Here is a 12,630-nt window from a genome sequence, read left to right on the forward strand (position 1 = left end):
TAATGTAATTGGCTTCCTTGGTAATATTGTATATTAAAAACGTTCTTTTGAAAAGGGGTCCACAGGTTTAATCTGACTGAGAAAGGGGTCCAAGGGTCACACAAAATATTTACAAATTCTTGTGAGGGAAGGGAAGGATCTCTTCAAACCCATGTTCTTTCAGAACTATCTAGGATACTGCCTATGCTACATTTCAAAGGACTGTTTGCAAACTTGTGAACACCCTGTTCCCTTTACTTGGTAACTTTGGGCTCTGTGAGCCAGAATCGTTACTTTTCTTGGAGGGCTCACAATGCAATAATTGAAAAATTGCTGGAAAAAGCTTCTGTTGGTGTGTGAAATGCAACCTATTTGTAATTCTTTTTAAATCTTGCAGTGTCCAATTAGAGGCTATCCTATTGAAAGCCTCTGAACCTCAAGCCTGTAGCTTTTGGAAAACTATAGAGAAGCATTTTATTTATTTTGATAATTATCTCACATGGCATTCAACTTCCCGTCAATGTAGCTCCCGTTTGTTCTGTGAAACAGCTTTCCAAAACTGCTTGCCTGGAGGTGAGATGATCAGAGTCACAGTCTTAGACCTGATGAATCTGTCCTTACAAATGATCTGCACCGACTTTCAGTTCTCCCTTTCCCCCATTCCCACCCCCACTCCCCTCCTTCTCCGTGTGCCCCTCACTTCCCCTCTCCCCTCCTCTCCTGTTCTCCCCCAGAATGCCTCTGACCTATACCGGCTGGGGGTAACCTCTGCTCATGGGTAGTTTTGTCTCTGCTGGGGCCATACACAATCGAGGCCTGTGAAAAGGAGGGTTAGTCTGCAGGAGGCCGGGACAAGCTGGGCTATTCGGGATCTGTGTCCATTAAAGCCTTCTTGCTCTCCTTAACTCATTCCCCCTCCATTCAAGCTAGCCTGAGGGTCAGGCTTTAGCCAGCCCTAAAACCTGTAGGGTACAGATACTCTGAATTGTTAGGAAAGAATTAAGGCATCAGCCAGGGACGGCTAATATTTCTTGCCTCATTTTATTGCTGAACAGCGGGACTGTAAAGTCTTGAACACTGGAGCACTATGGCTCCCTTTCATGTAGCCGAGATGATGGGATAAAAATGTGTTTGGTGAAGCAATTCAGATTACCACCGGGTCACATCCTCGCTGGCTCTCAGCACGGCCTGCAAACAGCATCACTGAGACAAGAAACAATCGCTGTGCAATTCAGCTCATGCAGAACAGGGTTTCTAGCGTGGAAATGAGGCTAATTGTGGAGTTGCCAATGAGAATGTTTTGTTTTTAATAGCTCAGGCTGTAGCTCAAAATAAGAGTTGAGATGGCGGACTGTGGATTCAAGTCCCAAGAGCTGTGATTTCTGACAGCTTCTTCCTAAAAGGATCAGGGTCTTGGGAGTATCATACACTATTCTTACCAAGAGCACTGAGGCCTTGGACTTGCCTGCTGGGACAGAAAGGGCTCTCCCAGGAGAGATAAGAGGTTCCTTGGGGGTCCTTAGTCTCCCAGATCTGTCTGACAAATTCTCTGGGTTCCTTACACTCAGAAAACCCCGAGGAAGAAGTGAAGAAACTCAATGGTTAGGAAGCCCCATGCCTGGGACAGTTCTAAGAAGCAAGCTCATTTGTTTTCCTCTGAATCTCTCCCCAAATAAACACCCCATGAAATGTTTCTGAGCAACTGTTTCTTGATATTGTCCAGTTAACACGGGGTGGAGTCAGTTTTCAGCTCTTGCTAGCTCTGCCACTAGCCCCATTGCTTCTTTGGAACCCTAGAGGTTCCCGTTTATGTGAGAAGCCTGAGCCCTGAGCTCTGTTTCAGCTCCAGTGCTGTATTCCTGGGTCTGTGGCCTCATGCCAACCCTTTCTTGGAAGTGAGAGAGTCAACGTGACTAGATCTGTGTGCCTGTTTTCACCACCACCTAGCTGTATGGCCCTCAGCAAGTTACTTGAGCTCTCCAGGCCTCAGTTTCTCCAGCTCTAAAATGGGACAGGAGCAAGGTATTCTGAGGATCATTAGTAAGGGTTTAGCACAAGATAGAACTAAATAACATTAATCCTGTTATTGCTCTTTGTATTTCTTGTGCATTCGAAAGAGATTGTAGCCTATTTGAAGCGGACCCAGACTCTGGGAGATTTGGTGAGAGGTTCAGCCCAGGCTTGCTCTGCAGAGGAAATGCATTTCTTAGTGCACAGTGCCAAGAGCTAAAAAGAAAAGGAAAAGAAGGAGAATGTTTCCATGATTAGGAAGTCACAGACCTCTACCGGTGGTATCTGTGGGTCCCTGTCCAGCAGTTGGGGGGCATGACTGATGGCTCTTCATCTAGACTTCCAAAGCTCTTGGCCCTCCAGGACAAAAGAGTTGTGAGTGAGTCCCTGTTCTCTTTTGGGGTATGAGCTGTGAAAAAGCAGCTGAAGAGTTTGCAGGGGCGCTGGAGACAAGAATCCCAGGGCCTCCCCAGGCCGCCGGGCCCGAGTGTAATAAATCTGTGAAATAACAAGCACAAAGGACTTTATAATCAATGACAGATTTTATTTTGCTCTGGCAAAATCCATCCGTGGAGCTAAGGTTTTATAGGGAAATAACTACCCACTTTGTGACTCCTCCTCGGCCCATATTCTCTTTCTTAAAGTCGGGAAAAGCTCAGAGAATCAAAGTCAGCTCCTCGGAGAACTGCGGCAGGAGAAAGCATGACTTCCCCTGGGCGGGAACCCAACCCTCCCGTTACTTCCTAGGGTGGCTTGGGCCATTCATTTCTGTTTTGCTAAAATAGCCGTGACATGTGAATAAAGCAGGATTACAGAACATTGTCTCGGTCAGTAATCTGAGCCGGCATGGGCTCTGGTTCGATGAAATATGGTGCTCTCTGAGCAAACATGGGAATTGGTATGACTTCTCGTTAAGGCTGAACAGTGGGACTATTTAGAACTGACGCATGAATGCTGCACTGTGGGGAGTGACAATCTGAAGGCAGCCGATTTGGGGGAGGGGGTAGTGGGGTGTGTGAGGGGGCCAGAGTGAGGCTGCGGGAGACGCAGCCAAAGAGACACTTGGGAGTTAGCTCCCCCTTCAAGGCTGGCTGTGCTCCTGACAACCCCAGAATAATCCTTCTTAGAACCTTCGCAGGAGGGACAGAGCCTTATGTCCTTATCCTGGCATTTGAGCCCTTCTGGTCTGGCCTGCATGCCCCCTCTGTTTTGGTATATGTCTCTCTAGTCTCTCTTCCCACCGGTTGTCTTATGTCCTGGGTTCAGAAGGACACGCATCCTCTTGATACAACTGCTAGCCTTCTCTGCCAGTGCTTTCCTGGTGTGCTAACCACCCAACACCCCTTCCACGGCCCGGGTGCTCGTTCCCCAGGCTGCCAGGGTGGTGGTCTGTTGCTGGCCCACTGCTGAAAACCTCCCAAGGGACTGTCTCACCCAAACCTGTCCCCTTACCCCCGACAGCCCCAGTGCAACCCCTGGGCACAGATGGGTGTGAAGACCTGACCTGCTAGCCCTGAAGCAGGTCAGCTCTAAAGGCTTCTTGGCTCCAGGATTTGCCCTGGGCTCTGCCAGGACCCCTCTCCTAGCCATATCACATTCGCCTTCCCAGTGTGATGAATCTCGGTTTCCACGAGCACATTCCCATGAACTTCTGCATATACAGTTCCATCTCAGAGTCTGTTTCCCAAGACACCTGACCCATGGTCATTGGTGCCAGGAGAGGTCTGAAGAAGTGGGCTCTAACATGGGACCTGGGGACAGGGTCATCTACTCTGATGATGGCAAAGAGGACTCTCTCTGACTGGTGTGGCTAGAGTCCAGATAGCCCTTGGTGTGTATAGTAGTGAACCTGAGGGTTTGGGGGCTCAGATATGAAAGGTTCAGGGAAAGTGGTCATTATAAAGACAATGGAGAGGGTTGGTTCTTGCTGAGGGAGAAGGGTTCCTGGGAGATAGATCATGAAAGGTTGAGGGTGACCAATCATTAATTTAAGCCTAGGTATGTAAATCTGAGAGCTTTTCCAACAGCGCATAAAGAACCCCTTATAGCTGGTGTGGCTGAGGATCAGGCTCAGGACTTCAATATGATGGTAGCAGAGCTCAAGAGACAGTCGAGTTTTCAACCCCAGCAAGTCTGTTATGCTAAAGTCAAGGTACTAATTGGGAAGGGGTGGGACCCTGAGATTTCGGATGGGGGCATCTTGGTTAATGCTCTCAAGAACCTTAAAACTCTACCCCTGCTTGCATGCTCCAGGTCTGAAGATGTAGCTCATACTCCCCTTGCTTGGAGAAGATGCAGATATAATATGTGTCCCCCTTGCAATCTACCCATACCTCCCTTCCTGGCTTCCGGATGAATACTGGGATCATGTCACCACATAACTCAGCCAGGAGAGTTCTGGGAGCACCAATAGGGAAAGGTACTATAGATTGGAGTGTTTTAGTACAGAGTCAACATGTGTGAGCAGAACATGATTGGGACTGGATCCTGGGGCTGCTGGATCAAGGGGGAATTTAGAGCTGGGTGGGGGAGTGTTTCTCACTGTAGAAGTATGTCCTGGATTTACACCATGGCAAGGGCCCCAGTAGTTGGGGCCAACATGCTTCTGGGTTGGCTCTTGGTTGCTTGGGCAAAGCGATGGCTTGCACTAAGGGAAGTACCAGTGACGAATTGCCACGGTTAATGATGGAGGAACAGATTAAAGGCTCAGAGAAGTCGACATGTCGCAGTAGAGTAGTATATAAGGCCAGAAAACCTCAAGCCTATGTGTCCCGTAGAAGTGCTCAGAGGACTCTCCATTTCCTGAAGTGACAAGGAATTCAGTGGTGAGAGGAACACCAAAGCTTAAAAGCTCAGTGATGGCTATTCTCCGTGGACTAGGGCTTAGGGGCAGGAGATGCTATTAACGAACTGCGATCTCTAGCAGAAGTTGGACCAAAGGATCCGCAAATAACAGAGTGCTTAACTGTCCAAATCAAAGTGAACACAATTTTCAAAACAGAAGGCATGTTGTTGGAGTGCTTAACTCACCCAGAGCTATGAAGTGCTTATGAGAACACGGAGGCCCTGGGGGACAGACAGATGGACAGCCAACTGCAGTATTGCTTACTTGTTCAATTAATGTGTACAATCAAAACTAAACTGAGGATGGAGGAACAAGCCTGAGGGCAGCTACCCCCATAAATTCAATCTTCCTCGCCTGATTTCTGAATGTAGACCAATTTTTAGGCCACCTTGACAAGAAAGACTGGGTCTCCAGGAGGAAGGAGCCTACAACAGCATAGCGAGGATGAGTGGTGATGATTTCTCATCCTTCCCCAAAGGGACCTGCGGCCATTTACTCAGGGAACAACTGTACGTGGGGGGAAGGAAGCATCAAGACACTTCAGGGATGGATGGACACAGGGTCCAAGTTGACATTGATACTGGGTACCCAAAACATCATTGGCCCTCTGTTAGAGTAGAGTTTTGTGGGGCCTAGGCGGGAAACGGATCCTGGTCCAGCCCAGCTTATTGGGCCCAGAGTCTTATATAATAGCCCCCTACTCCTCAAATGCATAGCTGGAATGAACATCCTTGGTAGCCACCAGAACTTCCACATTGATTTCTTAGTCTGTAGTGCAAATGGCACGGTAGTGGGGAGGCAAGCAGAAGCTTCCAGTAGGGAAGTCCCACTGGAGGCCTCTGAAATTGTTCCCCCACTCCCGCCCTGGCCAAATTAAAAAAATCAAAATCAGTATTGTATCCCAAAGTTTAGTATCCTCCTTAAAACATCAAGGATGATGCTTCAGCAGACTGGTCCATACAGAAACCAGACAGACGCTGGAGAATGGACAGTGGATGGCCACAAAGTCAATCAAGTTCAGGGTTAAATACTCCAACTGCAGCAATGGTGCCTCAGCCATATCTCAGCTAGTATGTGGCCTTGGACAGGGTGTGCAGCCTTTGATCTGGTGAGTTTTCTCCTTTCCATCTCTTTCAAGAAGGACTTAGATTCAGTTTGTATTTATGTAGGAAGGCACCAGTATACATTTACTGGTGTGTGTATTTCTTTCTCTAGGGCCATGTTAACTCTACTGTCTCTGTCACAATAGATCAAATGGGCCTGTATTATCTGGATATTCCATGAGTGTCCCATTGGTCCTTTGTATCGATGACACAGTGTTAATCAGATTGAATTAGTGAGAAGTGGCAAGTACTTTGGAGTCCTGTGCTCCAAGGGTAGTAGATAAACCCCATGAATATTTAGGGGTCTACCACATTAATGAGACTATAGGTAACTAGTGGTTTGAGCATGCTGGGACAGCCCCTCTAAAGTAGATGAAAGTAGACGAAACATTATTGTACCTTGCACTGCCTATCTCTGAAAAGGCAGTTCAACTCCTGGTTAGACTTTTGGGTTCTGAAGGCTATAAATTCAACTGCTTTGACCCAGAGGTTCACAGAAAGCTTCCATCCTTGAGCGGGACCCAGAGCGGAAAAAGTTTCCATAGCCCTACTGCTTAGACCATATGACCTGTCTAATGCCTATGGCATTAGAGGGAACTGGAGGGAAACACCGTGTGGAATTGAGGGCAAAACCCAATAAAAGCAAGGTTTTGGAGCAAGTGCCAGCCATCTGCAGCCAAGAATTACTGGCCATTGAAAAGCAGCTCCTGATTTGTGGCTGGGCACCAGTAAAGATAGAAAGCCTAGCCATGCCACGTCTGATGATCATGCAACTAGAAGTGTCCATCTTGAGCAATGTTCTCTTACCCCCATCAAGCCATGTGTTTGAGTGGGTGCAGGAGTAATTCTTCAAAGATGGACACTTCCATCTGAGATTGGGCCCAAGTACTGAGTAGTGCCAAGGGTGTGACGAAGCTGTGTGAGCAAGTGGCTCAGACCTCTGTGCCACCCACCACCGTTGCACCTGTCTCTCTCCATCAGTGCACACCTGTAACCATTTGGAGTGATCAACCGATGGAGAAGGAAAATGCCTGGGCATCGTCCTTGGCCATGTAAGGTTTGGTATGTGGGTATCAACTGAAAATGGACTGGCACAGCCTTGCTCGGGGCTGGTCCTGAAGGCCAGTAATGAGAGGAAGTCCTCCTTATGGGCAGGGCTTTAGGGGGCACAGCTGGTCACCACCTTGTGCAGAAGGAAAACCACCTAAAGTGTGAGTGTAGGTAGACATGTGGCTTGGTTGGTCCAATGGGGACCTGAACAAAACAGGCTGAAATATCAGGCATAAAGAGGCCTGAGGAAGAGACACACGGATAACATACAGGAGGGGGCAGGAAGTCAAAAGACCTTTGCTGTGTTTGTCAGCATCTGTCAGAGAACTCTCACGGCAGAAGAGGCAGAAGAGGCATGGAACAGCCAAGGAGATAGAACACTTTGGTCCATTGATGTCACCAGCCTCTGTCCTCCATCACCCCAGGGCCAGCAATGGGGTTCATGGACAGCAGCAGTGGAAGCCACACATACTGTGAGAGCTTGAGTGCCCACTGGCCACAGCTAAGCCACCAACCACCACTCTCACCATCCAGCTTACCAACAGGGAGACTGATGCTGGTCCTCCACTCTGGCACCTTCCCCAGATGAGCTTAAGGTATTTGGTGGATGGATAATTAGGTAGAATTCTTTTCACCCTGCCTTCAGAGACTCAGCCAGCTCTTCCAGACTTACAGAGTTTGGTCCATGGAGACAAGGTCCTATGGAATGTAGCATTGCACTGATGGACTAATTCTGTAGCAGAAGAGGCACAACAGTGGATATGGGCCAATGGGCCCTGTGGTTCTGTCACAAGTCATCTGCTGGCAGCCTAGTAGAGCACTGGCAAGCATAGCTGAGCTACCATCTTGAGACGATACTCAGAGAGGATGGGGTGCCATCCTCCAGAGTGTAATACATACCCTAGATCAATGACCGATATGTGATGCTGGGCCTCCAGCTGGTGGAATTCATAGGTCCAGGATCCAGGGCGTAGAAGAGGAAAGGCATGGTCATGGTCACTGGCCTTGGCTCAGTAGGATACACTGTGCTCCTGAACCCTTATCTCTGGATGTCCTGGCACTAATGGGAGGATCTCTTCTTCCAGGCCACAGAACAACATTCCCTTTCCGCAGTCAGCAATAGGTGCTACCCAGCCCCTCCCAGCTTCTGTGTTTAGAGGCCAGTGGGGAAGGACAGGAGTCAACGTTCTGCACAGGTAATTGGTCCTGTGCTGTCACACACTGGGGCAGAGAGGCTCCATTCAGCACCCAGGGACCCAGTGGGGTATCTCCTGTGACTCTCTCCCCAATTCCAATGGCAAATAGACACAGGCAGGAGCCACAGCTTGAGAAGGACATGATGATCTCCAAGGGTGAACATCTGGGTCACCGCACCAGGCCAGACCTAGTCTAGCAGAGGTGCTAGCCGGGGTGGAGAATCATCCGGAATGTGTATTAGGGGAGGAAGATGATGAGTACCAGGGGTCTTAAGCCCAGCTAACCTGCCTTATCCCTCTAACCTTCCTCTTCTAAGGTTTCCCAGGACAAGAGACCAAGCGAAATCCTGGGAGCAGTTCCCAGATAGGGTAGAATTATGCTTAAGAGGCAAATGGACACAAGTTCCTAAGAAGGCAGATGGTAGATGCCATCCTCAGGTGTGCCCAGTGACACCGTGGGTCCCCACGGTAACAACGGCTCACTTCGCATTCCCTTTCAGCCTTCAGAGGAAAAATATTTTTCCTCTCTTTTTCTGCTGATCAGAAAACCTGATTCAGGGCTCGATCTCAGGACCCCAAGATCTGACTTGAGCCAAAGGCAGAGGCTTAACCCACTGAGCCACCCAGGCTATGCTTGCAAATTCCTCTTTTTAACAGAGAAGAGCAGGCCACAGTTTCATACCTGGGAACTCATAAGCCCAGGAATCTTTTATTTATTTTTATGGTTTACCTCTATTCACAACAAGGAATGCCCACTTTCTATTTATCCTCAAGACAGAAAAGTTCTGTTTAAAGTCAATTTAAGTCAAAAGGCGTTGAGTTGGTTTGAAGAAAAAAATATTAAGGAAATGGTAGTTGTGGCGGGAGCAGGAAAGATGGTTTCTCGAAGGTGGAAATGTGGGAAACACCTGCTCTGTGACGTCTTGTGCGTGGAGGGCCACCCCTCTGCATCAGGGGAGTAAGGACCCTATAAGAGCCAGCTCCACAACTCCATTCTTTGGAAAGTCCTAGAGCCCTGCAGTGTCCTTTATAATCTCACTCTTTGAGTGGGGGTAGGGCCTTTGGAGGATGCATGGAATTCCTATAATTAGCCTTCATTATATGGCAAAGCTAAAGGGATTTTGCCTATGTAGCGAAGGTACCAAATCATTTGATTTTGAGATAATTGAGAAGGAGATTATCCCAGGTGGGCCTGCCTTAATCAGGCAAAAGCCCTTTTCAAAAAGGCCTGAGTCCAGGGGAACTTGGTGGCTTAGTTAAGTGTCTGACTCTTGATTTTGGCTCAGGTCATGATCTCAGGATCTTGAGATGGAGCCCCAAGTTGGGCTCCATGCCTATTGTGGAGCCCACTTAAGATTGTCTCTTTCCCTCTCCTTCTGCCCCTCCTGCTACCCCTTCCCCACATGGCTCCTGTGCTCTCTCCCCTTCTCTCTCAAATTAAAAAAACAAAATAAAACAAAACCCTTTAAATTCAATTTCAAAGGCCTGGGCCCTTCACACACACACACACACACAGAGCGCCTTCTGCTGGCCTTGAAGAAGCAAGATGCACTGTTGTGAGGAGGGCTTTGAGGGAACCAAGGGGAGCCTCAAGGAGAGAGGTGCTCACAGCTAGCAAGAGAGCGGGGAGCTCAGTCTCCCACCAGAGGAGGCTGGGAAGAGGACTTCAAGCTCCAGAAAGGGCTGCAGCCTGGCCAGCAGCTATGTGGCCCCCTGTGAGACCCTGCTGGGAGGACCCAGAGGAGCCATGCCAGACTCTGGACCCCTGCTAAGGCCATGCGATCAGATACGTGAGTTACTTTAAGCCACTGCATTTGTGTAAATGCAGCCATAGCAGACAGCAGGGCAGGCAGCCTCGGTTAACAGTGGCTGCATGAGCAGAGGAACTGGGCAGGTCTCTGCTCACCGGCGTCCTGTCAGTCATCGGACTGGTGGGCTTTTCCCACCACAGGAAATGGGGTAAGCGAGAGGGGGAAGGTTAGCATCTGCAGAATCCTGTGACTTGCCCCCTGAGCTTGCTTGGTGTCTATGAGGAACAGGCCTGAGCATTGCTCTCCATCATTTCAGAAGGGGCCCTCTCAGCCCCACCCTTGGACACTGTCCTGTGTGCCTACTCCATGGCTCATTCTGGAAAAGACATTCCAATCCCCTCTCTCCCCCTGGCCTGTCTCCCCCCCCCCCCCACTTAAGATCTGAGCTGGGAATTGAATGTGGCCACGACCGCTCTTGTGGGCCCTCTGAGGATGGAGAACCTCTTCCTCACCGTCCCATCTAGACCTTCATCCTTGACCTTCAGTTTGAGCACCCAGGATGGCCTGGCCTCTCTGGGATGGTCCAAGCTTCCATCATCTACCTGACCTTCAGCCAGAAGCACTGGATCTCCCCCAGGCCCCCTGCCTGTCCCCACCCTGGGTTTCTCAGAGCCCCACACCAGGCCCAGGCCACTGGCTCCTAAGCCCACCAGCCCCACCCCAGCACCTCCTCTCTGCTCGTCCCAACAGGTCTCACCCTTTCTGCAGGTCCTCCAGCTCCTCAGCTGCCCAGCCTCCCATTCGTGAATGGAGAACCCAACATCTACACCCCCGAGTACACTGAGGTCCCTGTAGGGCTTCTCCCTTTCCTGTCGACAGAGCCCCCTGCTTCCTGTGGAGGAGGGCTGCCCCCAAAGCCCACATGTGGCTCAGTGGGGCTGTGTGTCTGAGAGACCACCCTCTGGCTGTATCAGTGGGTCCAGTTCGCGACGAGCCAGTCCGACACCTGTCCAGGGCACCGTGAATCCCAGGGAGGAATCCCAAGCTGGGTCACTCATTGTTGATAGCATGTTTCCAAACGGATTTGATGGGATAAGCCCCATTTATCGCGTTGTTCAGGTAGGATGACATTAAGACCAGACCTAGCTGTTGTTGCCATGTTCTCTGTAACAGAGAGACGCCCGTCTCTACCAGAAGAGACCTCTGCCAGCTGAGGGAGGCAGAGGTGGAGAGGGCAGAGATGAAGATAGGAGGGGAGGACAGGATAGTTATCTACTGCTGTGTGACAAATTAACCCCAAACTTACAGTGACATAAAAGAGTACATACCTCAGAGTTTCTGTGTGTCGGTCATCTGAATGTGGCTTAGTTCAGAGGTCTTTCTCAAGGCTGCAGTCAGGCTGTTGGCTGTGTCCAGTCATCCTGAGGTTCAGGTAAGGCAAGATCTGCTTCAAAACTCCCTCTATGAGGCCCTTGGCAGGACTCAGTTCCTTGTGGGCTGTTGAGCTGAGTGTCTCTGGTTCCTGCTACATGCCAAGTGCATGCTTCTCTGGCATTCCTCTACTTCTCTTTCCATCCCCAGTCTTGCATGTCAACCCAGACCTAGGTCTGGATCACAGGCCAGTATGTTCCATCAGCTTCTGGGCATTGGACCCCTTTCTTGGGTCTGAGGTTTTCCCTTCCACACCTGCTGCTTCTCCTGTGATGGGCGGTACCAAGTATGTAGACCTGAAGCTTCAGGGTCACTGCTGGGTCCTCCCTTCTTTAATCACCAAGCTCAACCATGCACATGGCCATCTTCTTCTCCAGGCCTTTGTCAGCTCTTGCTTCTTGTCCCCATCATGGCTTTATCCCTTTCATTCCCCTCCTCCTGGACAACACAGTAATCCTCCTCATGTCAGAGTTGACCCTGTCGCTCTCCTATTTATAAAGCATTACTTGTTCCCCTCACCCTGGCACAACAGACTCTTTCAGGCTAGTCCTGAAACCCCCTGACTTGCCTCCACACCCTCTCCCATTGGCACCTTGGTTTTGTTTCTCACTCTTGCCTATGCCCTTCATTCTCCCAAGCAAGACTTCCCTTAGCCTAAAACATCCCCCTATCCCAGACCTACCTGTGCAGTCTTCTCCACCTTCAAGGTTCAGGGTCATTCCATGTTGCCCCAGATGCCCTCCCAGAGCCTCCCAAGCTTCTAAAGCCCTTTCTCTACCCTCTATGAATAGGAATTTGTCCAGATGGCTCTGTAAAGAGGGGTTCCTGTGTGTGAGACCCTTCCCTGTACACTGGGGCTTCCTGGGGAGACAGTGGTTGCCTAGAGTCTGTCCTATGGAGGTGCCCAGGGGGCAAAGATGGGTTTGCTCTAGGGCTATGGAAGGAGAGAGGGAGACTCAGAGGCCTGGGCGTGATGCTTCTCCAGTCACTCACTGTTCTTTGCTCCTGGTTCCCTCTTGCCTCCCCTCTAAGCCCTTGAATACAAACTAGAAAGGAGGAAGAGTAAGGGAACAGAGCTTCTCAGCTCTGAGCACGTTGGTACTTTCCTCTGATTCTAGAAGGGGCGCTAGGCCTCCATGATTTACTGAAGATCGATAGAATCCTAAGTTAAGCTAGCACTGCTGAGAAAGAGGGACTGACCAGCTTGGATAAACAGACTGTCCAGGGTGAGCTGTGCAGCCAGCCCTGGGGAAAACTCAAACACC

Source organism: Lutra lutra, chromosome 14, assembly GCF_902655055.1.
Source record: "Lutra lutra chromosome 14, mLutLut1.2, whole genome shotgun sequence".
In the NCBI taxonomy this organism is placed as follows: Eukaryota; Metazoa; Chordata; class Mammalia; order Carnivora; family Mustelidae; genus Lutra; species Lutra lutra.